We start from the raw sequence: 25730 nt of genomic DNA, 5'->3' as shown, positions 1-25730 counted from the left end.
TGAGCAAGGCTAAAGCCAACTCTAACAGAAATACAGCCACAGAGCTTTACCTCATAAAGGATTCGGGCGTGTTGTAGATGGATTTTTAACAATCTCACGGAAAGGCCAAAGCATCTTTTTGTGAACCGTAACCCTACATGATGCGGCTCATGAACCTGAACAGATTTTACTTTGATCATGGTATTTTGTAGACACACATTTTGGCTGAGTAACCGTGAAACGTGTTTAATTATCATGTAATTGCCCTCCGATGCGCAAATAACATAGATAATTGAATTGAGCGTCGTGAAAATATCGAGGAGTTATATGGACTAGGCTTGTGCTCTGTGCTTTTACCAGATTATATTTCCAGTCGGACATATTCAAGTTTAGGCCTACTTATTTTAATATAAATATTAAAACATTTTAAGAAGCCATGTTTATTTAGACAATACATCTAAAACAAGTGTATTTGGAACTACTGAAACGCGTGTCTGCGCACGAGTTGCTCATGCTCGAGTCGTTACATTTACTCCAGATGAACAAACATTCATATTAACAATATTAAGTCTAAAAACCAAAATTTTTACAATACATTTTATTATTGTATTGTTCTTTTATATTTAAATGTTATTATATTCAAATCAATTGGACGATAATATCCTAAATGGTGACTAATAAAAATTGTATAGTTCTACAACGATTGGATATTTCTCCTGAATAATTTAGGCCTAGGTTAATATTGTATTTTTGTTATTTTCACCTCAAGATACATGATTTCGTCAATAAAATGATTGTGATATATGCAATTACAGTAATTTCTCCATAATGACAGTGCTCATTTAATCAACTACGAGCATATCAAAGAGGGTATGGACCACAAATTCAATGAATTTACTGGAGAAACAATCCTAGCTCCAGATATGATCTCAATTATTTGTGTTCATAATCAGATCAATATTTAATTGGAAGACGTTTGGATCAAGGTCCCCACCGGCATTACTTGATGGGACAGTTACAACCTTGTTCAGGCCTACTGCATTTAAAGGTGTATCATTTGAGGCAGTAGGCCTATCTTATTCAACAATCATATGGTACTGGTCAGTATTAGGGGCTGAATACAAATATCAACCCCAGCAGATAAGCCCAAAATGCACCAAGTAATTCATTTATTTCTCCTCCTCTGTTAATTAAACCTCTATTACAAAGTGTTCTTTGCAGATTACAATAACATAAACCCCAGTTTGTGGCAAAAATGACTACTCGTTTCCATAAGCAATCTTTGAACTTTGGACAGATCTTGTTCATTAGTTTACCCAGCTGTTGGAGAAAAAGCTTTGCAGTGTGTGATTCAGTATGGAAACGTGAAAGAACAAATACAGAGCAAACTTTTGATTGATATTTGCTTATTAGATTTTAATCGTTATATATAATGCTTTATATTGATGATTGAGTCATAACTCAACGGGCAAATAGAGATATTCAATTTATATATTTGCCTGTGAAAGAGGCAATGAAATGCTTTTTTGAAAGCTATGATACAACATGTATAATTTACAGTTCGAGCACATCACGTTGAGACCCATACATTAGTGTTCGCTTTAGTAGGATATTTGATAAAGCTAACCCAAGACATATGTTGTTGGCATAGCAACATCTTTATGCCCACAAGATAGCAAGGTGAATTAATCACTTTTGTGGGTCAATTTAGTAGACCTAATTATTAACGCAGATAAGGTTTATTATCCGAATTATAGCATACAAATAGATCGTTACAATATGGCAACACGTTTATCTATTATTACTATCATCATTATCATTATTAGGCCCCTAATAATAATATTACCATTATTAATAGTTTTAAATTGCCCTGGGCGTATGCTATGTTTCTCCCATGCAGCACATTGGAAACTTTTAATGAAGTAATTAAATCTTAAGTACAGTGTGACATATGTTATCAGCAGGCAGTGTCCAGCATAAAGATTTAAACCAGCACCTTGTTTTCCAATTTACGTGGTATTTCTCGTTACCGCATCAAAAATCCTGGAGCTTTTTTCAGCCTTATGGACAAAAATGTAGACAACAATGCGCAGACCCCTTTACTTCAAAAGCGACCATCAGCGAGCCTACCCATAGATCTTTCTTCTCAGTCTTTTCATTCTGAGTTTAGAAAGCCACTACAGGGCCAAAGCGCTTCTAATACCTTTTGATGGGGATTGAATTAATTATCTCCAATAACACAATTGTGCTTGGCCAACGAAAAGAGCAAAGCAATACCCCTTCAGATTCACAGACGAAAGAAAATAACCTTTCAAAGGGCCGAGGGGGAAGAGGGAGAGAGCTCTACCCGAAATCAGCTTTAGAAGCAGCTGGTTTTCCATTAAAAATTATACGGAAGAAGTTTATTAGGGCTTTGTGTCCTCCTAATATGGACCGACTATGTCAGGTTGGTGGTCCCTCGGCCTGCCTCCCTGCCACCATGATGTGTTGTGTCTTCATTCATCCATTGGAGGCCACAATAAGGGACAACCCAATTGGGTTGTTTTGTTGGTTGCTGTTTTTGCAGGGTGACGGAAAAAGTTTTAACAAACAAATGCATTAGCCTACCAGGTTTTGCAGAGGACGAAGACAAATGGAAATGATTCAAAATGTATGCCTATACCAGATTTCAAAATATTAAATACTATGATACCAGTCTGTTAAATAAATATAATGTGGCCCTATAAACAAACAGTATTTGCTATATAACTGAAAACAAAGACTAAATGTTAAACCATTTGGCAATGTAATAGGGAACGCCCAAATAATCTATAGTCAAACAAGTGAAACACGCAAAGTCTAACCCGATCGAAAGGACAGCTAGGCACATAACGCAACACTGTAAACAACGATAGCCAGGATAGCCCACTTTTAATCATTGTGCAATTACCACATTTTACCCCAAATTGCATGCTTTAGACATAGTCCTAGGCTTTATAAAATGTGCTTAATTAACATTTGTATTGTCAATGAGCCTCAAGTTCCATACAGTGTTAGTAGAAAAGAGTGTCCACAACAAATACATGGATGGAATGCGTTAAAGTGAAAGGAAATACTGGAAATATTTGGTGTCGTTATAGCAACAGGATCAGTCACGCTTTTCTCTGAAGGCCATTCACCACTGGGCTGTCAGAACACGTTTTTAATTAAAGCGTATAAAAAGTTTTTGTAGTCAAGTCATCGTGTGATTGGGGTAATCGGGAATGGGGATCCCCTTTCTTTTTGATGCGCCCGTGCGCAATCCTTTTCCACCAAGACCAAGAGAGAAAAATTACCAAAAGGAATCAAGCATCACACACTCCGAAATAACATAACAAAATAAATAAAAACTGCTTCTATAAGTCTAGTCAAGATAGATTGGGAACTGAACCATAATACAAATGTAGGGATCGAATCCCCGAGCTGACAAGGTCAAATATCTGTCGTTCTGCCCCTGAACAAGGCAGTTAACCCACTGTTCTTAGGCCATCATTGTAAAATAATATTTTTTTCTTAACTGACTTGCCTAGTTAAATAAAGTTGAAATATATATAAAAAATGTAGGCCATAGAGGCTACACGAGGCATTTTATTTCTGCGAGTGTATGATCAGAATGATGCGTTGCCGACTTGGGGATAACCAGGAATATCAAACGTTATCAGATTTCAACAAAGTGAAAGATTTAGCCTCCGTATTTACAACAAGGCTGATTATCTGACGGATAAACATACATTGGGAGGATCTTGTGGGATTAAGAGTGGGGACACCCAAGTTGTGCGATCTCCACGGTTACCAGAGGAGAAATCGAGAAGCTTGTCATAGTGTCGCTCGAGCATTATCTGAGCGGAGGGTTACAACACAGCAGCGCTCGCGTCCAAATAGACAGGCCCTCCCCTACCCCTCCTGTCTTTGGATTGCAACTTGAGGGCAACGGTGCATCCAACCACCGAGTACATAATCGATCATATATGGGTACACACGTCTCACCACTGCCCTAGCTGTTCTATCGGTGCACACCGGGAGGAAAGTAGAGCTCATGCGGGTCAACCCATCAATAAGAGAAAAAGGAAACGTACACGATGTGGATGTAATTGCTTGGTGTGTAGTCTGTAGTACAGGTCGCCGGATCTCTTTTGCCCTCTTATGTTGATAAACTATCAGTATACAGAGAGCAAGAGAGCGAGAGAGATTTTTGGTGCAGGAAAATAAATACATGAGCAATCCATCCATGGAAAGTGTCTCTGCTCTCTCGTTGCACCTCTCTCTGAACCACAACATATATTTATTTATAAGTCAATAATGTCTTTGCCAAAATCTGGCCAATTAGGATATTATGACAATAGCCAACATAATAGTGCCAAGGGATTAAATACCAATGTATTACAATTAAGACATTATATGATTGAAATCTATAAAGCTAGAAGTTCAAGTTCCATGAAATGGATATGCATGGACTATTGGAGTTACCTAAATATATCCCTCTCTCTATACTTTGACCTACTTTGAATACTTCTAACAAGTGAATATTGCTTCATGAAACCATTTAGTCAATAACAGAGAACAAATAAAAAAGTTGTGTAATTTAGAGAAATGTGTCATATTGATTTAACAAAGTTAATATCAGAGGTAGTGGGTTTATTTATTTTTTACTCTTTAAGACCTGTTCCACATTACCACACTCAGAGTCAGACCTTAGATAAACAGAAGTGTTAAAACAGAGTTTTATCTTCAATTAGAAGTCACTGTCATTCCATAGGGATATAATGGTTGTGAATGACTGAGTTGAATATGTACTGCACCTTTATAAACATTTAGGAAAAAAATCGCTTACAATAAAACTATATTTGGTCGACACAAATGTCACAGATTTAGCCTTTGAGAATAGTGAATACTGTTGAGTTATAGGTGATGTTCTTCATATCACAAATTCCATGAATGATTTAATATGAGAGCATGATGGAGTTGACCAAACAAATCACATGTTATCTGGCCCAAGGCAGTGTCAATGTCAAATCCAGGCAGCACCAACAACCTTTACAATACAGCACTTTTCAATGAAATACTGTACATGTCAGGACACTGTATTGATGTGGGATATCAAAGATAATATATCATTTATCAATAAAAGAGTGCAGTAATACACACAGGCATTTCCCTTGTAACAGAGAGATACAGTGAGCTCTAAAAGTATTGGGACAGTGACACGTTTTGTGTTGTTTTGGCTCTGTACTCCAGCACTTTGGATTTGTAATGATACAATGATTATCAGGTTAAAGTGCAGACTGTCAGCTTTAATTATTTGAGGGTATTTTCATCCATATCGGATGAACCGTTTAGAAATTACAGCACTTTTTGTACATGGTCCCACCATTTTAGGGGACCATCAGTATTAGGACAAATTCACTTATATGTCTATTAAAGTAGTCAAAAGTTTAGTATTTGGTCCCATGCTCATAGCACGCAATGATTACATCAAGCTTGTAACTCTACAGATTTGTTGGATGCATATGCTGTTTGTTTTGGTTGTTTCAGATTATTTTGTGCCCAATAGAAATGAATGGTAAATAATATATTGTGTCATTTTGGAGTCACTTTTATTGTAAATAAGAATAGAATATGTTTCTAAACACTTCAACATGAATGTGGATGCTACCATGAATACGGGTAGTCCTGAATGAATCGTGAATAATGATGAGTGAGAAAGTTACAGATGCACAAATATCATAGCCCCAAGACATGCTAACCTCTCACCATCAAAATAACGGGAGGTTAGCATTTTTGTGGTGGTATGATGTGTGTCTAACTTTCTCACTCATCATTATTCATTCAGAACAATCCGTAATCATGGTAGCATCCACACTAATGTAGAAGTGTGTGGCATTTGAAATCCAAGGTGCTGGAGTACAGAGCCAAAACAACACATTTGTCACTGTCACAATACTTCTGGAGCTCACTGTAGATAGGCAGCAACACAAACATTAATACCAAAACGTGTTGATGACAAAAAAAAATCGAAACAAGATGGTCAGTAAAGTAAAATGTACAATTTAAGAAAGAAACAGAGAGAGAGAATGAGAGAAGTGGGCAGCAACAAACCAACAACCCAAGTGGGTAAACATTTACTATTCAGTTTGAGCCTAGACTGGAATGAGGCTTTGGAGTGCAGCACTTCTAACAACTGTTTGCCCAGTTAAGGCTTGGTTGTGTTTACACAGCGTTAAACAGCAGCAGCCTGGGCCTGGGCAGGCAGGGAGGAAGCCTGGTGACCAGATGTGGCTGTTCCACTAGCCGGTGGGTCAGGTAGCTCCAGTTCGGACAGTGCAGCGATGTGCTGTGTCGCAACTGGCACCCTATTCCCTTTACAGTGCACTACTTTCAACTGGCACCTATAGGGATATAGGGCTATGCGCAAAAGTAGTGCACTATATAGGGAATAGGGTGCCATTTGGGACAAAACAAGGAACAGAGTGGACAGACTGCTGTTGACCTTCTGTGTCTGTCTCCGTCAGATGACCTTCCGGACGCTGCCTTTCCCCAGCTTGTTCCTCAGCACTTCCACCAGCCGCTCCAACCTGCATGCTGACATAGAGAATAATAACATGAGTTATGTGTTTTATAGAGCACTTTATAATGACCCAAAGACACGTACAGGGGGAAACAGGGTAAGGAAAGGGGGAGAGGGGAAGGGAGGAGGGGAGAGAGGGTGAGGGAGGGGGAGACAGAAGGAGGAAGAGGGGGAGAGGGTGAGGAAGAAATGGAGACGGAATGTGAGGAATGAATGCATCGTTCCTGGTGTGGTGGTGCACAGCACTCTAACACAAGGACACACTTGTTACAGGGTAAACTGGGGCAGGATGTAGACACTTCTTTAAGTGGGTAGCTAGTCAGACACCACCCAAACCAAACCCAATGTACAAATCCTTAAAATACACTGACTCTTTCCTCTCCGTCTCTCTCTCCATCTCTCGTTGACAGGATCTAGTATTTTTCCCTGGCTGAGGGGAAGGACAATCACGGTGCCCTTATGGGTGAAAATAAAAGCAAATGATTGTCAGATAGGATGAAAATCCCAGTGAATTGATGTGCGAGAGAGGAGAGGAATGCTTTTGGAGTGAGAAGCTGGGTTTGAGAGGGAGGAAACATAACATAGCTTTTTTGGCTCTGTAGAAAGGAGACATGAGAGGCTGGCCAAAACATGCACAGTCGTCACATATCTAATTTGAACCTAAACAGACTATTATGGGTCTGTTACTAAAATAGAGTCAATAATAATATTCCTAGCTATTCAGTTCAAAAGCATCCAACTGGAAATTATGTTACGGTCAAACGTTAAGATGTCGGGAAATTATCTTTTTGTGTGTCTTTTCAAATAGGAACACATTTTACAGGACTTGAGAGATTTATATCTTGTTCAATTATAATATAATTCCATGGTACTAATATCACTAAAGGGAATCGAATAAAGCCCAATGAGCCCAGCATCGTCCGGGTTAGGGGAGGGTTTTGCCGGAGTAGGCAGTCATTGTAAAATAAGAATTTGTTCCTAACTGAGGCTGGGGCGGCAGGTAGGTAGCCTAGTGGTTAAAGCGTTGGGCCAGTAACCGAAAGGTTGCTGGATCGAATCCCCTATGTAAAAACGATGTAAAAATCTGTCGTTCTGCCCGTGAACAAAGCAGTTCACCGTTCCCTGGTAGGCTGTCATTGTAAATAAGAATTTGTTCTTAACTGGCTTGCCTAGTTAAATAAATGTTAATATAAATAAAAACTTGCCTAGTTAAATAAATGTTAATATAAATAAAAACTTGCCTAGTTAAATAAAGATTCATAAAAAGGTAATGGAAGATTTCTTCAAATGAAAACATTCTTCCTTAAAATTCTAAACTTTGGGAGCACTTATACAGGGAAAAGCTCCCACTGTGAATGAAATTAGAATAGAAAGCCGTGAGTGAACCCTGAAATACAGCAAGCTTTTTGTTATAGAGGGAGGATTTAAGCTCTTTCCACGAACATCTTATCCCGTCCTCACCGTGATATAGCTGATATGGAAATAATACAATGTGACAAGTGGAAAGGCTTCACATAGGCAGGCAACACCATTCCTGTAGTTGTGCAACAGTTCTCCCGCAAAACATTTCACTTCGATTTTTCAGATAAACCATATCACAAGATACATCTTTAGTCTTGTTGTTATTAAACAACTAGCTAATCATATGCTGGCCATTATATCAAAGTTATCTTTTAATTGTAACGTTGACTCATAAGTGGGTAGTGGATGCTGATAAAGTTTTTTTGAATTCCTGATACTGTGCATGAGTTACACTACACACACACAGAGACCAGAAATAACAAACACGTTTACACAGAAGACACATGTTGGATATTTTCGAAGTAGTGCGGTCTTCTCCCGTTTGAAACATGCTGCATTGATTATTTCTCTTAAGCAGTCCAGTTGTAATGATCTGAAGACAGCCAGACAGAGGTTGTGGCCCAAATTACACCCTATTCCCTAGTACACTACCTTACCCAGAGCCCTGTGGTCCATGGTAAAAAGCAGTGTACTACAAAGGGAGTGGGACTAGTGTGCAATTTGGGATACAGCCAGAGAATCACGCTGCCTGCCTGGGAGCGAAGCTGTCTAAGCTGTGTCTGTCTGTCTGTCTGCCTGCCCAGGGTTTGTACTGACTGACTGGTAATCAGGCAGCATCTGGGAGTGGTCTGAGCCAGGTACTGTCTGGAAGTTATTCTCCACCTGTTCCCCTCAACATGGTGATTCATCATCACTACGAACCTGGCTGTATTCATCTGCCCGTGACTGGATATACGGCATAGTGAACACGCGACACACACACACACACGCACAAGCACACACGCACTATACAGGCCATGTCACAGACCAACACACAAACACGGCTCACCTAACCAGTTCAAATGTAGACGAGTGCACAAGGCAAGGAATCTCTTCCCCCTCTCAAACTAATAACAAATACACTGTCCCCCCTTGTGTGTAAATAGGGCAATCCCTTGTTGTATTTTAAATCTAACATTAGCCTCTCTGTCACGTTTGCACAATAAGACAGTTCCAGGTAGTGCGCTTGTCTGTCCAAGGTGTACTGGTGTGGCGGTGGGGGATTGGGAACAACACTGTTTACAGAGGGTGGTCAGTAAACCCAAACACACACAGGAGAGGAGCCAGAGAAAATATAATGCCTGATTAAGAATTCACAGTGTCGCAAAACCAACAATTATAGCTGGAATAAGACCAAGTAAACACTCAGCTCCTCACATTCATTCTAAACAACCCAGAATCAGAATCTTTCTGCCTATGCTTTCTGCAGTAGAGCAGTGAAGTATATCTAGCAGTGTTTCAGTGGGCATTGTGCTGGATGGACAGCCTAGATGCACATGTTAGTGTTTAATGGCATTTCTTTATTTTTTCCTTCTATTTTACTCAATTTTCGATCTTGTCTCATCGCTGCAACTCCCCAATGGGCTTGGGAGAGGCAAAGGTGGAATCATGCTTCCTCCGAAACATGACCCGCCCAAACATCGCTTCTTAACATTTACATTTAAGTCATTTAGCAGACGCTCTTATCCAGAGCGACTTACAAATTGGTGCATTCACCTTATGATATCCAGTGGAACAACCACTTTACAATAGTGCATCTAACTCTTTTAAGGGGGGGGGGGAGGGGTTAGAAGGATTACTTTATCCTATCCTAGGTATTCCTTAAAGAGGTGGGGTTTCAGGTGTCTCCGGAAGGTGGTGATTGACTCCGCTGACCTGGCGTCGTGAGGGAGTTTGTTCCACCATTGGGGTGCCAGAGCTTAACACCCACCAGCTTAACCCGGAAGCCAGCCACACCAATGTGTCAGAGGAAACACTGTTCAACTGGCGACCAGGGTCAGACTGCAGGCTACAGGCCCGCCACAAGGAATCGCTAGAGTGAAATGAGCCAAGTATAGCCCCACCAGCCAAACCCTCCCCTAACTAAGGACGACGCTGGGCCAATTGTGCGCCGTCCTATGGGACTCCCTTCCACAGCCGGTTGTGGCACAGCCCGGGAATGAACCCGGGTCTGTAGTAATGCCTGTAGCACTGCGATGCAGTGCCTTAGACCGTTGCACCACTGGGTAGGCCCTTAATGGCATTTTTTAAAGAGGAGCTCAGAAAGTATTTAAAATATTGTAATATATAATTCATAATCATTTATACAGTTTCAAATTACACAGAAAATACAATTTCCAACATTTACAACCATGAATCATATGAAAGTAACATAACACCAAATCATCATAATAAGCGTATGGAGGAAGAAGCTAGGTACTCTGCTGCTCTGTACTCAGGCCACAGGAGAGTATCAGGTCTGACAGATCATGATGATGAGACAGACAGACAGACACCACCAGTAAGCAGTGTGTCGTTACTAGAGGGCCAAGACCACCATCACCTCCTAATGAAAAGGATCTTTGTGTCCTCTCGTCTCCTCTATGGCCAAGTCTGCTTCAGCAGGCAGCTCCAGATAGGTCATTGCACATTCTGCTCAGGCCACGTCAGTCCCCATCAGGCCCAGTCAGCCTGTCAGCCCCTTCAGGCTCAGTCATCCCCGTCAGGTCCCATCACCCCACAGTCAGGTCCCATCAGCCCCGTCAGGTCCCATCAGCCCCATCAGACTCCACCCAGGTGCCAGATTCTGGGCCACCTCTGTTTCCTCTGGCAAGCAGTGTGCTCTGGGGGGTAATGGGGGTTGATGGGGTGTAACTTGGCTCCCCCTGCATTCTTCTCACTTCTGTGCGATGGGGCCTGCGTCAGAGCTGCTTCACCCTGCCTCCCACACCACCACAACCAGCACTGGGTCCCAAATGCCACCCTAATCCCTATATAGTGCACTTATTTTGACATGAGCCCTAGTGCACAATAGGAAATAGGGTGCCATTTGGGATGCGTTCCAGCAGGGCCAGGGCCATCCATCCATCACCGTCAGCTAACGGTGGGGTGTGACTGTCTTCAGATCCTACTACTGCTGCTATTTCTGCTCCTGGCCCTGGGCTGCAGTCTATCCCCTCCACACCTGGACACATCTAACCCCGCCCCTCCACACCTGGACACATCTAACCCCGCCCCTCCACACCTGGACACATCTAACCCCGCCCCTCCACACCTGGACACATCTAACCCCGCCCCTCCACACCTTGACACATCTAACCCCGCCCCTCCACACCCGAACACATCTAACCCCGCCCCTCCACACCGTGACACATCTAACCCCGCCCCTCCACACCTGGACACATCTAACCCCGCCCCTCCACACCTTGACACATCTAACCCCTCCCCTCCACACCTTGACACATCTAACTCCGCCCCTCCACACCTGGACACATCTAACCCCGCCCCCCCACACCTTGACACATCTAACCCCGCCCCTCCACACCTGGACACATCTAACCCCGCCCCATCACACCTGGACACATCTAACCCCGCCCCTCCACACATCTAACCCCGCCCCTCCACACCTTGACACATCTAACCCCGCCCCTCCACACCTGGACACATCTAACCCCGCCCCTCCACACATCTAACCCCGCCCCTCCACACCTGGACACATCTAACCCCGCCCCTCCACACCTGGACACATCTAACGCCGCCTCTCCACACCTGGACACATCTAACCCCGCCCCTCCACATCTAACCCCGCCCCTCCACACCTTGACACATCTAACTCCGCCCCTCCACACCTTGACAGATCTAACCCCGCCCCTCCACATCTAACCCCGCCCCTCCACACCTTGACACATCTAACCCCGCCCCTCCACACCTGGACACATCTAACCCCGCCCCTCCACACCTTGACACATCTAACCCCGCCCTTCCACACCTTGACACATCTAACCCCGCCCCTCCACACCTTGACACATCTAACTCCGCCCCTCCACACCTGGACACATCTAACCCCGCCCCTCCACACCTTGACACATCTAACCCCGCCCCTCCACACCTGGACACATCTAACCCCGCCCCTCCACACCTGGACACATCTAACCCCGCCCCTCCACACCTGGACACATCTAACCCCGCCCCTCCACACCTTGACACATCTAACCCTGCCCCTCCACACCTTGACACATCTAACCCCGCCCCTCCACACATCTAGCCCCGCCCCGCCCCTCCACACCTTGACACATCTAACCCTGCCCCTCCACACCTGGACACATCTAACCCCGCCCCTCCACACATCTAACCCCGCCCCTCCACACCTGGACACATCTAACCCCGCCCCTCCACACCTGGATACATCTAACCCCGCCCCTCCACACCTGGACACATCTAACCCCGCCCCTCCACACCTTGATACATCTAACGCCGCTCCTCCACACCTGGACACATCTAACCCCGTCCCTCCACACCTGGACACATCTAACCCCGCCCCTCCACACCTTGATACATCTAACGCCGCCCCTCCACACCTGGACACATCTAACGCCGCCACTCCACACCTGGACACATCTAACCCCGCCCCTCCACATCTAACCCCGCCCCTTCACACCTTGACACATCTAACTCCGCCCCTCCACACCTTGACAGATCTAACCCCGCCCCTCCACATCTAACCCCGCCCCTCCACACCTTGACAGATCTAACCCCGCCCCTCCACATCTAACCTCGCCCCTCCACACCTTGACACATCTAACCCCGCCCCTCCACATCTAACCCCGCCCCTCCACACCTTGACACATCTAACCCCGACAGTCCTCTTTCTGGGAAAGGATCAGACTGAAGGATGTCCCAGACCATGCTGACTGACCAGGCTCTGAAACTGTCAACTCTGTCTTGTTGGCCTCCACTAGGAGCCAGGAGTCACTTGATAAAAGTGCAAATCATCAGCAACAATACTATGGACTTCAGTGCATATATGCAATGCATGGGAAGCACTTGCAAGCTGCAGTATTACAAACGATTCCAAGAGTGAAAATGTCACGCTCATGGGGGAATTGGGTTGTGCGTTAGTTTTTACTGTTGGAACAAAGTGTGTATCATTATCTCTATTTTATCTTTAACTCTGCATTGTTGGAAAAGGACCTGTAAGTAAGCATTTCACTGTTAGTCTACACCTGTTGTCTACGAAGCATATGACAAATAACATTGGATTTGGAGAAGAAGCTGTTATCTCCCAAGTAAAATGGAGGCCCTCCAGTGAGGATGGTTTAAACACAATACCAACTAGAATGCCCTCTTTTCTCCCTCCCAATATGTGGGGGGTGGGGCCTTCCCAGCACTGAGAACTGTCACCCCCCCTAACCCCCCTGTTAATTCGCCAGGCAAATAGATGAGCGGGCAACTGTTTGTTTAGCGGGGAGCGGGTAGGTCCAATGTGACTGGGAGGGAGCAGGAGCAGCAAAAACCAGGCTGGGACTGGGGAGAGAAGGACTCACAGACAACCAGTAACCAGTCGTCTATCAGCATGGAGACCACCAGCACAGGCCAAGAGAATTTGTACATTTTTATTAGGATCCCCATTAGCTAACGCTGTAAAGTTAGCTAATCTTACTGGGGTCCAACACCAATTAATAAGACATTACAAATTAAGACTTTACAAACATTTAACAAGTAGACAATACAGACAATTAAAATACATGACAGGAAACACATTTAACATTCAGTTGATGCTTTCTATTTCCTGTCCAGTCACATGGTCTATAGCATTAGATGTTCTTTCTATTTCCTGTCCAGTCATATGGTCTATAGCATTAGATGTTCTTTCTATTTCCTGTCCAGTCATATGGTCTATAGCATTATATGTTCTTTCTATTTCCTGTCCAGTCATATGGTCTATAGCATTAGATGTTCTTTCTATTTCCTGTCCAGTCATATGGTCTATAGCATTAGATGTTCTTTCTATTTCCTGTCCAGTCATATGGTCTATAGCATTAGATGTTCTTTCTATTTCCTGTCCAGTCATATGGTCTATAGCATTAGATGTTATTTTATTTTTCTTGAAGGTGGATTTACTTTTTGCCTGAGAAATATGTATTGGTAAAGAGGTCCATTCAGCTATGGCTCTACATAAAAATGTAGATTTAAGGCAATTTGTCCTGTGCTTGGGTTGTCTTAGATGCCCTGAATTGACCTGTCTGGTTTGTTGGTTATGTGTGTTGCTAGTATGTACTAACTGGTCTGAAAAATACTGTGGATTTTTGAAAAATATAACATTCCTAAAGAAAATCAGAAGACTGGATAGTAATTTGTTTTCAACGTGAAGCCATGTGATGCATTTGGATAATATTCATATAGATAGAGCAATGAAGAGCTAATCTGACAGCCCTGTTTTGAGCCATTTGGAGCTTTTTTATATCTTTGCTGCTGATGACCATATAACTGGACAGTACTCTAAGTGTGATAGGACCAGGGATTGACCATATAACTGGACAGTACTCTAAGTGTGATAGGACCAGGGATTGAACATGTAACTGGACAGTACTCTAAGTGTGATAGGACCAGGGATTGACCATATAACTGGACAGTACTCTAAGTGTGATAGAACCAGGGATTGACCATATAACTGGACAGTACTCTAAGTGTGATAGAACCAGGGATTAACCATATAACTGGACAGTACTCTAAGTGTGATAGAACCAGGGATTGACCATATAACTGGACAGTACTCTAAGTGTGATAGGACCAGGGATTGACCATATAACTGGACAGTACTCTAAGTGTGATAGGACCAGGGATTGACCATATAACTGGACAGTACTCTGTGTGATAGGACCAGGGATTGACCATGTAACTGGACAGTACTCTAAGTGTGATAGGACCAGGGATTGACCATGTAACTGGACAGTACTCTAAGTGGGATAGGACCAGGGATTGACCATATAACTGGACAGTACTCTAAGTGTGATAGGACCAGGGATTGACCATGTAACTGGACAGTACTCTAAGTGTGATAGGACCAGGGATTGACCATGTAACTGGACAGTACTCTAAGTGTGATAGGACCAGGGATTGACCATGTAACTGGACAGTACTCTAAGTGTGATAGGACCAGGGATTGACCATGTAACTGGACAGTACTCTAAGTGTGATAGGACCAGGGATTGACCATGTAACTGGACAGTACTCTAAGTGTGATAGGACCAGGGATTGACCATATAACTGGACAGTACTCTAAGTGTGATAGGACCAGGGATTGACCATGTAACTGGACAGTACTCTAAGTGTGATAGGACCAGGGATTGACCATATAACTGGACAGTACTCTAAGTGTGATAGGACCAGGGATTGACCATGTAACTGGACAGTACTCTAAGTGTGATAGGACCAGGGATTGACCATATAACTGGACAGTACTCTAAGTGTGATAGAGTACTGTCCAGTTATATGGTCAATCCCTGGTCCTAAGTGTGATAAGACCAGGGACTGAATACCTGATTCAGAGTGCTAGATGTTACATACTTTGAACATTTTCTTGTAAGAGCAATTCCCTTACCCATCTTAATAACAATATTATCTACAGTGGGGAGAACAAGTATTTGATACACTGCCGATTTTGCAGGTTTTCCTACTTACAAAGCATGTAGAGGTCTGTAATTTTTATCATAGGTACACTTCAACTATGAGAGACGGAATCTAAAACGATAATCCAGAAAATCACATTGTATGATTTTTAAGTAATTAATTTGCATTTTATTGCATGACATAAGTATTTGATACATCAGAAAAGCAGAACTTAATATTTGGTACAGAAACCTTTGTTTGCAATTACAGAGATCATACGTTTCCTGTAGTTCTTGACTAGGTTTGCACACACTGCAGCAGGGATTTTGGCCCACTCCTCCCTACAGATCTTCTCCAGATCCTTCAGGTTTCGGGGCTGTCGCTGGGCAATACGGACTTTCAGCTCCCTCCAAAGATTTTCTATTGGGTTCAGGTCTGGAGACTGGCTAGGCCACTCCAGGACCTTGAGATGCTTCTTACGGAGCCACTCCTTAGTTGCCATGGCTGTGTGCTTCGTGTCGTTGTCATGCTGGAAGACCCAGCCACGACCCATCTTCAATGCTCTTACTGAGGGAAGGAGGTTGTTGGCCAAGATCTCGCGATACATGGCCCCATCCATCCTCCCCTCAATACGGTGCAGTCGTCCTGTCCCCTTTGCAGAAAAGCATCCCCAAAGAATGATGTTTCCACCTCCATGCTTCACGGTTGGGATGGTGTTCTTGGGGTTGTACTCATACTTCTTCTTCCTCCAAACACGGCGAGTGGAGTTAGACCAAAAAGCTCTATTTTTGTCTCATCAGACCACATGACCTTCTCCCATTCCTCCTCTGGATCATCCAGATGGTCATTGGCAAACTTCAGACAGGCCTGGACATGCACTGGCTTAAGCAGGGGGACCTTGCGTGCGCTGCAGGATTTTAATCCATGACGGCGTAGTGTGTTACTAATGGTTTTCTTTGAGACTGTGGTCCCAGCTCTCTTCAGGTCATTGACCAGGTCCTGCCGTGTAGTTCTGGGCTGATCCCTCACCTTCCTCATGATCATTGATGCCCCACGAGGTGAAATCTTGCATGGAGCCCCAGACCGAGGGTGATTGACCGTCATCTTGAACTTCTTCCATTTTCTAATAATTGCGCCAACAATTGTTTCCTTCTCACCAAGCTGCTTGCCTATTGTCCTGTAGCCCATCCCAGCCTTGTGCAGGTCTACAATTTTATCCCTGATGTCCTTACACAGCTCTCTGGTCTTGGCCATTGTGGAGAGGTTGGAATCTGTTTGATTGTGTGTGGACAGGTGTCTTTTATACAGGTAACGAGTTCAAACAGGTGCAGTTAATACAGGTAATGAGTGGAGAACAGGAGGGCTTCTTAAAGAAAAACTAACAGGTCTGTGAGAGCCGGAATTCTTACTGGTTGGTAGGTGATCAAATACTTATGTCATGCAATAAAATGCAAATTAATTATTTAAAAATCATACAATGTGATTTTCTGGATTTTTGTTTTAGATTCCGTCTCTCACAGTTGAAGTGTACCTATGATAAAAATTACAGACCTCTACATGCTTTGTAAGTAGGAAAACCTGCAAAATCGGCAGTGTATCAAATACTTGTTCTCCCCACTGTATGTGTTCTGACCATGATAAAGCTGCGTACAATATGACACCTAGTAGTTTTGTTTTTTTCACTTGCTCCACATGCGTTCTATTCATCGACAAATTCAATTGGAGATCATCAGCAAGCATATATCGTGAACCAAATACAATACATTTCATTTTAGAAATGTTCAGCACCAATTTGCTCATATCAAGCCACTCAGACACCATTCTTAGTTCACTACACAGTACATCTGTTAGCTCATTACATTCTGATGCTGCGCTATACATTGTATAGTCATCAGCATACATTACCACTCTTGCATTGTTCAATACTGAAGGTAAATCATTAGTAAAGAAAGAGTAGAGAAGTGGGCCTAGGCAGCTTCCTTGAGGAACACCACTTTGTTCTTTACTGTTTGAAAAGCTACCATTAAAGAACACTTTTTTCATTCTCCTGGATAGATAGCTTTCCATCCACAATAGAGCTGCAGACTTAAAAGTATAACATTTGAATTTACCTAGTAACAGTTCATGATCAATTACATCAAAAGCAGCACTGAAATCTAGCAACACTGCACCAACTAACTTCCTGTCATCCATACTCTTTAACCAATAATCTGTTATTTGTGCTAAGGCTGTACTCATAGAATGCCCTTCGTTGTATGCATGCTGGAAACCCGTTATCAGACTATTACATGAGAAATAATCCTTGATTTGTACAGATATAATTTACGTAACACAGGCAGCAAGTTAATAGGACGACTATTAGGACCAGTGAATGCAGATTTATCTAAGGTAGGTAGTGGAATAACCTTTGACTCTTTCCAGACTTCTGGGCACACTCCATACAGTGGCTTGCAAAAGTATTCACCCCCCTTGGCATTTTTCCTATTTTGTTGCCTTTTTCCTATTTTGTTGCCTTACAACCTGGAATTAAAATAGATTTTTTGGGGGTTTGTATCATTTGATTTACACAACATGCCTACCACTTTGAAGATGCAAAATATTTTTTGTGTGAAACAAACAAGAATTAAGACAAAAAAACTCAAAACTTGAGCATGCATAACTATTCACCCCCCAAAGTCAATACTTTGTAGAGGCACCTTTTGCAGCAATTACAGTTATAGTCTGTTGGGGTATGTCTCTATAATCTTGGCACATCTAGCCACTGGGATTTTTGCCCATTCTTCAAGGAAAAAATGCACCAGCTCCTTCAAGTTGGATGGGTTCCACTGGTGTACAGCAATCTTTTGGTCGTACCACAGATTCTCAATTGGATTGAGGTCTGGGCTTTGACTAGGCCATTCCAATACATTTAAATGTTTCCCTTAAACCTTGAGTGCTGCTTTAGCAGTATGCTTAGGGTCATTGTCCTGCTGGAAGGTGAACCCCTGTCCCAGTCTCAAATCTCTGGAAGACAAACAGGTTTCCCTCAAGAATTTCCCTGTATTCCTTCAATTCTGACCAGTTTCCAAAGTCCCTGCCGATGAAAAACATCTACACAGCATGATGCTGCCACCACCATGCTTCACTGTGGGGATAGTGTTCTCGGGGTGATGAGGTGTTGGGTTTGCGCCAGACATAGCGTTTTCCTTGATGGCCAAAAAGCTACATTTTAGTCTCATCTGACCAGAGTACCTTCTTCCATATGTTTGGGGAGTCTCCCTCATGCCTTTTGGCGAACACCAAACGTGTTTGCTTATTTTTTTCTTTAAGCAATGGCTTTTTTCTGGACACTCTTCCGTAAAGCCCAGCTCTGTGGAATGTACGGCTTAAAGTGGTCCTATGGACAGATACTCAAATCTCTGCTGTGGAGCTTTGCAGCTCCTTCAGAGTTATCTTTGGTCTCTTTGTTGCCTCTCTGATTAATGCCCTCTTTGCCTGGTCTGTGAGTTTTGGTTGGCGGCCCTCACTTAGCAGGTTTGTTGTGGTGCCATATTCTTTCCATTTCTTTCTCATGGATTTAATGGTGCTCCGTGGGATGTTCAAAGTTTCTGATATTTTTTTATAACCCAACCCTGATCTGTACTTCTCCACAACTTTGTCCCTGACCTGTTTGGAGAGCTCCTTGGTCTTCATGGTGCCACTTGCTTGGTGGTGCCCCTTGCTTAGTGGTGTTGCAGACTCTGGGGCCTTTCAGAACAGGTGTAAATATCCTGATATCATGTGACACTTAGATTGCACACAGGTGGACTTTATTTTACTAATTATGTGACTTCTGAAGGTAATTGGTAGCACCAGATCTTATTTAGGGGCTTCATAGCAAAGGGGGTGAATACATAAGCACGCACCACTTTTCTGTGTTTTTTTTTCATTTCACTTCACCAATTTGGACTATTTTGTGTGCCCATTACATGAATTTCAAATACAAATTAATTCAAATTACAGGTTGTAATGCAACAAAATAGGAAAAACGCCAAGGGGGATGAATAATTTTGCAAAGCACTGTACATCAAGCACTTATTACAATTATGAGAGATTGTGGTAGATATTTGGTTAGCTGTAACTAACCAAAAGCAATTTGGTGTCAAGATTATCTGTACCAGGTGACTTGTCATCCAAAAGAGACAACAGCATCCTTTCTACCTCTTCCCTTTCTACATGTTGAAATTTGAACCTGCATTGCCTCTCCTTCATGAGACAATATTTTATAAGGGTGTATGACATGGAGCCATCAGTTGGAATCATAGCATTCCTCAACTTGTCCACTTTGCTTGTAAAATGTTCAGAGGGTGGGGCTGGGTTGCAGCAGGAGTTGGGGGGGGGAGGGGGGTGCATGCTGTAGGGAGAGATACGATGAGATTAAATGATATTATACTTAATTGAATTTAGCCTTGCATCACAATACACCGGTACCTGAGGGAGTTACAGGATGTGTCAGCTAACAACCGTGACTTTTAACAAGCCACTCTAAAACAGTTGTTTTCATTGTATTTGATTGAAACATTGATATGGTCCTTTGGTTTTGAATTTGGTGTGAGGAAAATATTTTGACATACTGGCCATCAGTACTGTCAAAGGTGGTTGACAGAACAGCAAAGAGGGATATCTCAATTTCTGAAAACAACAAGTTGTAGACAAAAGAAGGATGGGAAGCACTGCAAGGATACTATAGTAGGTCTTGTAGATGAAAGGTGCAGTACACGGATGATGCACTGAACAGGCTTCCAACCAACAGGTCTCCTCTACTCTCTGGTTTTTACTCTGCAGTGAAAGTGCCGCTGGCCACACTTCTATCACAAACCGACAGAAACTTGACCTTAAGCAATGAAAGCATGCCTGCAGTTTACCTGACAGTAGGGTACGTTATTCTGTATCAACACCCCGTGGCAAAGAGACAAGTTTAATATTCAAATGCTATGTCACTACAAGAGACAATATCTGGAGGCAATAATGCGGCAGAATGTCAGTGGAATATATTACCGTACATTACTGACGGGACTGACTGAATTACTGAGAACATCAAACTGACAGAGTGGAGCTCAAGGTAAAAGCAGACAGGTGTTTTCCAATGAGATGCGAGAGGGAGAGAGTGCTGCTCTCAAAAGAGAGAGATTGAGGTAAACAGTAGTGTGGTTATATTTTCAGCTTGGTAGGGTGGGGTATTCTTCGCTTGAGTATAGGGCTAACTAAACCCATTATCTATCGGGGAGGAGAGGAAACCAAAACATTGATGCTAACTGACTACAGAGTCTTACTTTTGACCAGTTTCTCACAGCAGGAAAATAATCCTGCAGCAACAGGAAATGGGAATTATTGTGTGGATTATAATTAATGGACCTTTTTGTTGGGCTTTTTAAACCTTAAATACACAAGTTTGCATGTCCTGCAACAATAGGGTGATCAAATTAAGATCGTAAATCTGTTTGTATGCATTCCAAATGTCACCCTATTACCTATATAGTGCACTGGGACACAACCTATTACAGCTTTGCTGTTCTATTTGCGACTCCATTACAGCATAGGAACTATGGAACAATAACCTTGCCTTTCCCCAGTTCAGTTGTTAACCCAAACCAATTACAATGCATATTGTTTGACACAACAACCCAATTCAAAAAAATATATTTGAAAATACATCTCACGTTATGCTTGTATAAGTAAATTCAAGTAATATGATTATTGTGGCAGATGGTTGTGTAGATAGTACATTTTATGTTTAGGATTTCAATTTATCACAAACTTTTTCTGCATTTCTATTGATTTGGACACGTTAAAACTGTGACATTGGGGCTATCCCACCTAGCAAAATGTCATTGAAAATAAGATTATGCCCGACGTACAATATAAGTTTGGTTTTAGTTGAAAGTGAAAGTTGAAAAGAAAACAATTTAATTTCAATGTACTTGCAGCCTATACACATGGTCGCAGTATAACAATGATTAAAAATGAGATTGGAAAATGAGTTTTTTACTCTCCCTCTCGCCACAGACCTTAATTTAGCCCCAACAAAAGTTGCATGCTGGGTTGCAAAATTCCGGGAACTTTTCATACATTTCCTGGTTGGAAGTTTCCGGGAATCAGGAGGGAATAAGCAAGGAATCCGGAATCCTCCAACAAGGATTTCTGGAAAACCAGGGAATTTATTGAAAGTTCACGGCATTTTGCAACCCTAGCTTCATGTCACTGTTATTGACCCACAGAGATCAAATAGCAGTAATAATAACCAAGATCACTGAAGAATCGGGTGGAGGCCATTGGATGACAATCTTTGGCTTGCAATATAAGTATGCATGCAATAACCGCAGGGCATTCTACACTCACCGGCCAGTTAATTAGATACACAACCCCATTCACAAAAATGGTTTGCTTCTACAGACAGTGAGTCACGTGGTCGTGGCTTGCTATAAAAATCAGGCAGACAGGCATCGAGGCATTCAGTAACTGTTCGATTGAACGTTAGAATGGGCAAAAAACGAGTCACCTAAGCGACTTTAAGTGTGGTATGACCGTCGGTGTCAGGCGCGCCGGATCCAGTATCTCAGAAACTGCCGCCATCCTCTGCTTTTCACGCACGACAGTGTCTAGGGTTTACCGAGAATGGTGCGACAAACCAATAACATCCAGTCAGCAGCAGTTCTGTGGGCAAAAACAGCTTGTTGATGAGAGAGGTTGATGGAGAATGGCAAGAATCGTGCAAGCTAACAGGAGGGCCACAAACAGACAAATAACAGCACAGTACAATAGTGGGCTATTGCAGCAGACGACCACGCCAGGTTCCACTCCTATCAGCTAAAAACAAGAAGCAGCAGCTCCAGTGGGCACACAATCGCCAACACTGGACAATTGAGTGGAAACACATCGCCTGGATCATGACAGCGAGTTCAGTTTATTTGAGTGGCCTGCTCAGTCCCCAGACCTCAAACCAATAGAGTATCTTTGGGACGAGACGGGCGGGTCGCAGCATGAATGTACCAGTGTCCAATCTGCAGCAACTGCGTGATGCCATCGCATCAGTATGGACCAACATCCCTGTGGAACGTTTCCGACACCTTGTAGAATGCCCACAAATAATTCAGGCTGTTCTGGAGGAAAAGGGTGGTCCGACCTGGTACTGGATGGGTGTACCTAATTAACTGTCTGGTGAGTATTTCAATAATGGAAATATTTATATTGTCAATGTTCCATATTTTGCTTGATAAAAAAAAAAAAACTTTACCTCAGCAGTGCTAAACATAAATTCAAAGCTAAACAACAGGGGGCTGGTAATGAACTAAATAACAAGGTATGATTAGATAACATCACCCTTCTTTCCTCCATCAACTCTATGAGCAACATTATAGTCAGTTGCCCAACGACTACTGACAACCTAATCTATACTGAATAAAAATGTAAACGCAACATGTAAAGTGTTGGTCTCATGTTTCATCAGATGAAATAAAAGATTCCAGAAATGTTCCAGCCGCACAAAAAGCCACGACAGCCCAGGACCTCCACATCCGGCTTCTTCACCTGCGGGATCATCTGAGACCAGCCACCCGGACAGCTTCTTCACCTGCGGGATCATCTGAGACCAGCCACCCGGACAGCTTCTTCACCTGCGGGATCATCTGAGACCAGCCACCCGGACAGCTTCTTCACCTGCGGGATCATCTGAGACCAGCCACCCGGACAGCTTCTTCACCTGCGGGATCATCTGAGACCAGCCACCCGGACAGCTTCTTCACCTGCGGGATCATCTGAGACCAGCCACCCGGACAGCTTCTTCACCTGCGGGATCATCTGAGACCAGCCACCCGGACAGCTTCTTCACCTGCGGGATCATCTGAGACCAGCCACCCGGACAGCTTCTTCACCTGCGGGATCATCTGAGACCAGCCACCCGGACAGCTTCTTCACCTGCGGGATCATCTGAGACCAGCCACCCGGACAGCTTCTTCACCTGCGGGATCATCTGAGACCAGCCACCCGGACAGCTTCTTCACCTGCGGGATCATCTGAGACCAGCCACCCGGACAGCAGATTAAATGGAGGAGTAATTATTTCTGTAATAAAGCCCTTTTGTGGGGAAAAACCTATTGTGATTGGCTGAGCCTGGCCCTCCAGTGGGTGGGCCAATGCCCTCCCAGGCCCACCCTAGGCTGTGCCCCTGCCCAGTCATGTGAAACCCATAGATTAGGGCCTAAGGAATTTATTTAAATTGACTGATTTCCTTATATGAACTGTAACTCAGTAAAATCGTTGAAATTGTTGTATCTATATGCATCTATATTTTTGTTCAGTATAGATTAATGACCTGAGGCCTCTGCCTCCATCCCAGCTAGGAGTGTACATACTGTAGCTTTAAAATCATATGGCTCATTCTGGCCTGTCGTCCCCTTAATGAGTTTCAGAGGGGGGAAGGTGAAGTTCCTGTTTTATGCTTCCTCTTCTGTTTCAGAGCTGAGGATAATCAATTCAGATGTGCTATTGACAGGTATGGGAGTGATGTAAAGTTTGTGTGCTTTGTTTAATTAAATGCAAACATACTGGGTCCGAAGGTCCGATGACTGTGACAAACAAGGGCAGAGCACAGGAAAGGAGGGGAGGGCAGAGGAGAGAGAACAGAGGAGGGGAGGGCAGAGAGAGAGAGAACAGAGGAGGGGAGGGCAGAGAGAGAGAGAACAGAGGAGGGGAGCGTTGCTTCACTATAGATTATTTTATCTGACCCTGCCTACATCACCTCGACCCCCCCCCCCCCCCCCCCACCTCAACCCCCAGAGCTACACTACAACCTCCCTTTACAACACATATTCATGGAAACCAATCAAGAGGAGAGAAAAACACTGTCCTCAAACTATTCAAATTCATTTCCTGGGAGAGCGAGAGAGCGAAGGAAGGAAGCAGGGAGGGAGAGAAAGAGAGCTACCTATTGAGAGGGTGTGTTTCAACACAAACCAGGAAAGAGGTGATTTTAAGCTGTATTTTGATAGTGCTGACAACTTCCATGGGAAGTACTCCCTGGAACAACAAAAACAAAAGCACAAGGCCATGCATGTACTGTTGGAGCTGATCACGTACCATTCATGAGGACGAGTGTCTGCTCCTGTTGTACTGATCTGATCAAGTTTCATCCATCTGCGTTTCATCCATCTGCGTTTCATCCAAACACCTAACTGGAGTGAGAAACAGGCCTAGTAAGCTAAGCTGCCATGACCTGATTATCATAAAGTACGGTAATTACAACAAGTGATGCTCCGCTCCAGAATCCTCATTCTTATCTTCCCACCTGCTCTTGTGCGTCTGTGTGTCTATCTATAGAATGTTTATGACTGTGAATTCTGAGTTTCTGAACATGGTGGCTTACTGCTGTAGTTTCTGCCAGTGACCTCCAGAACAGAGAAGAGAAGGGCTTCAGTCTGCAATGCAGAACAGTTAATGATTAACTCCCCTAATCAGATAACCCAGCAGCACAGATGCTAGAGCTCAACGAACCTGCCCTCTAATTCTAGTGATGGGGTGTGTCTCAAATGGTAATCCTTTGGGCCTTGGTCAAAAGTAGTGCATTATAAAAGGGTGCCATTTAAAAAAATAATTTTTTGTTTGTTTTTGAATTTGACCCCCTTTTTCTCCCCAATTTCGTGGTATCCAATTGTTAGTAGTTACTATCTTGTCTCATCGCTACAACTCCCATACGGGCTCGGGAGAGACGAAGGTCGAAAGCCATGCGTCCTCCGAAACACCAACCCAACCAAGCCGCACTGCTTCTTAACACAACGCGCATCCAACCCGGAAGCCAGCCACACCAATGTGTCGGAGGAAACACCGTGCACCTGGCGACCTTGGTTAGCGCGCACTGCGCTCAGCCCGCCACAGGAGTCGCTGGTGCGCGATGAGACAAGGATATCCCTACCGGCCAAACCCTCCCTAACCCGGACGACGCTAGGTCAATTGTGCGTCGCCCCACGGACCTCCCGGCGTCCGGCTGAGCGCAGTGCGCGCTAACCAAGGTCGCCAGGTGCACGGTGTTTCCTCCGACACATTGGTGTGGCTGGCTTCCAATTGTGCGTCGCCCCACGGACCGCCCCACGGACCTCCCGGCGTCCGGCTGCAACAGAGCCTGGGCGCGAACCCAGAGTCTCTGGTGGCACAGCTAGCGCTGCGATGCAGTGCCCTAGACCACTGCGCCACCCGGGAGGCCTGTGGTGCCATTTGGGATGCATATTTG

At 43.8% G+C, this 25730-nt stretch overlaps 1 long non-coding RNA gene across 1 annotated transcript; it reads right to left on the bottom strand.

Moving 5' to 3' along the window:
- Positions 1 to 4617: 4617 nt before the first annotated feature.
- On the bottom strand, positions 4618 to 24874 carry LOC139563792 (uncharacterized). The gene is made up of 2 exons (XR_011672641.1): positions 24584 to 24874; positions 4618 to 6576 (listed from the first exon to the last, which is right to left on the bottom strand). It is a non-coding gene; the product is annotated as an uncharacterized lncRNA (long non-coding RNA).
- Between the last annotated feature and the right edge of the window lie 856 nt (positions 24875 to 25730).

The sequence above is a fragment of the Salvelinus alpinus genome, chromosome 34 (assembly GCF_045679555.1).
Source record: "Salvelinus alpinus chromosome 34, SLU_Salpinus.1, whole genome shotgun sequence".
Classification (NCBI taxonomy): Eukaryota; Metazoa; Chordata; class Actinopteri; order Salmoniformes; family Salmonidae; genus Salvelinus; species Salvelinus alpinus.
This window is presented reverse-complemented; position numbering and strand designations above follow the sequence as displayed.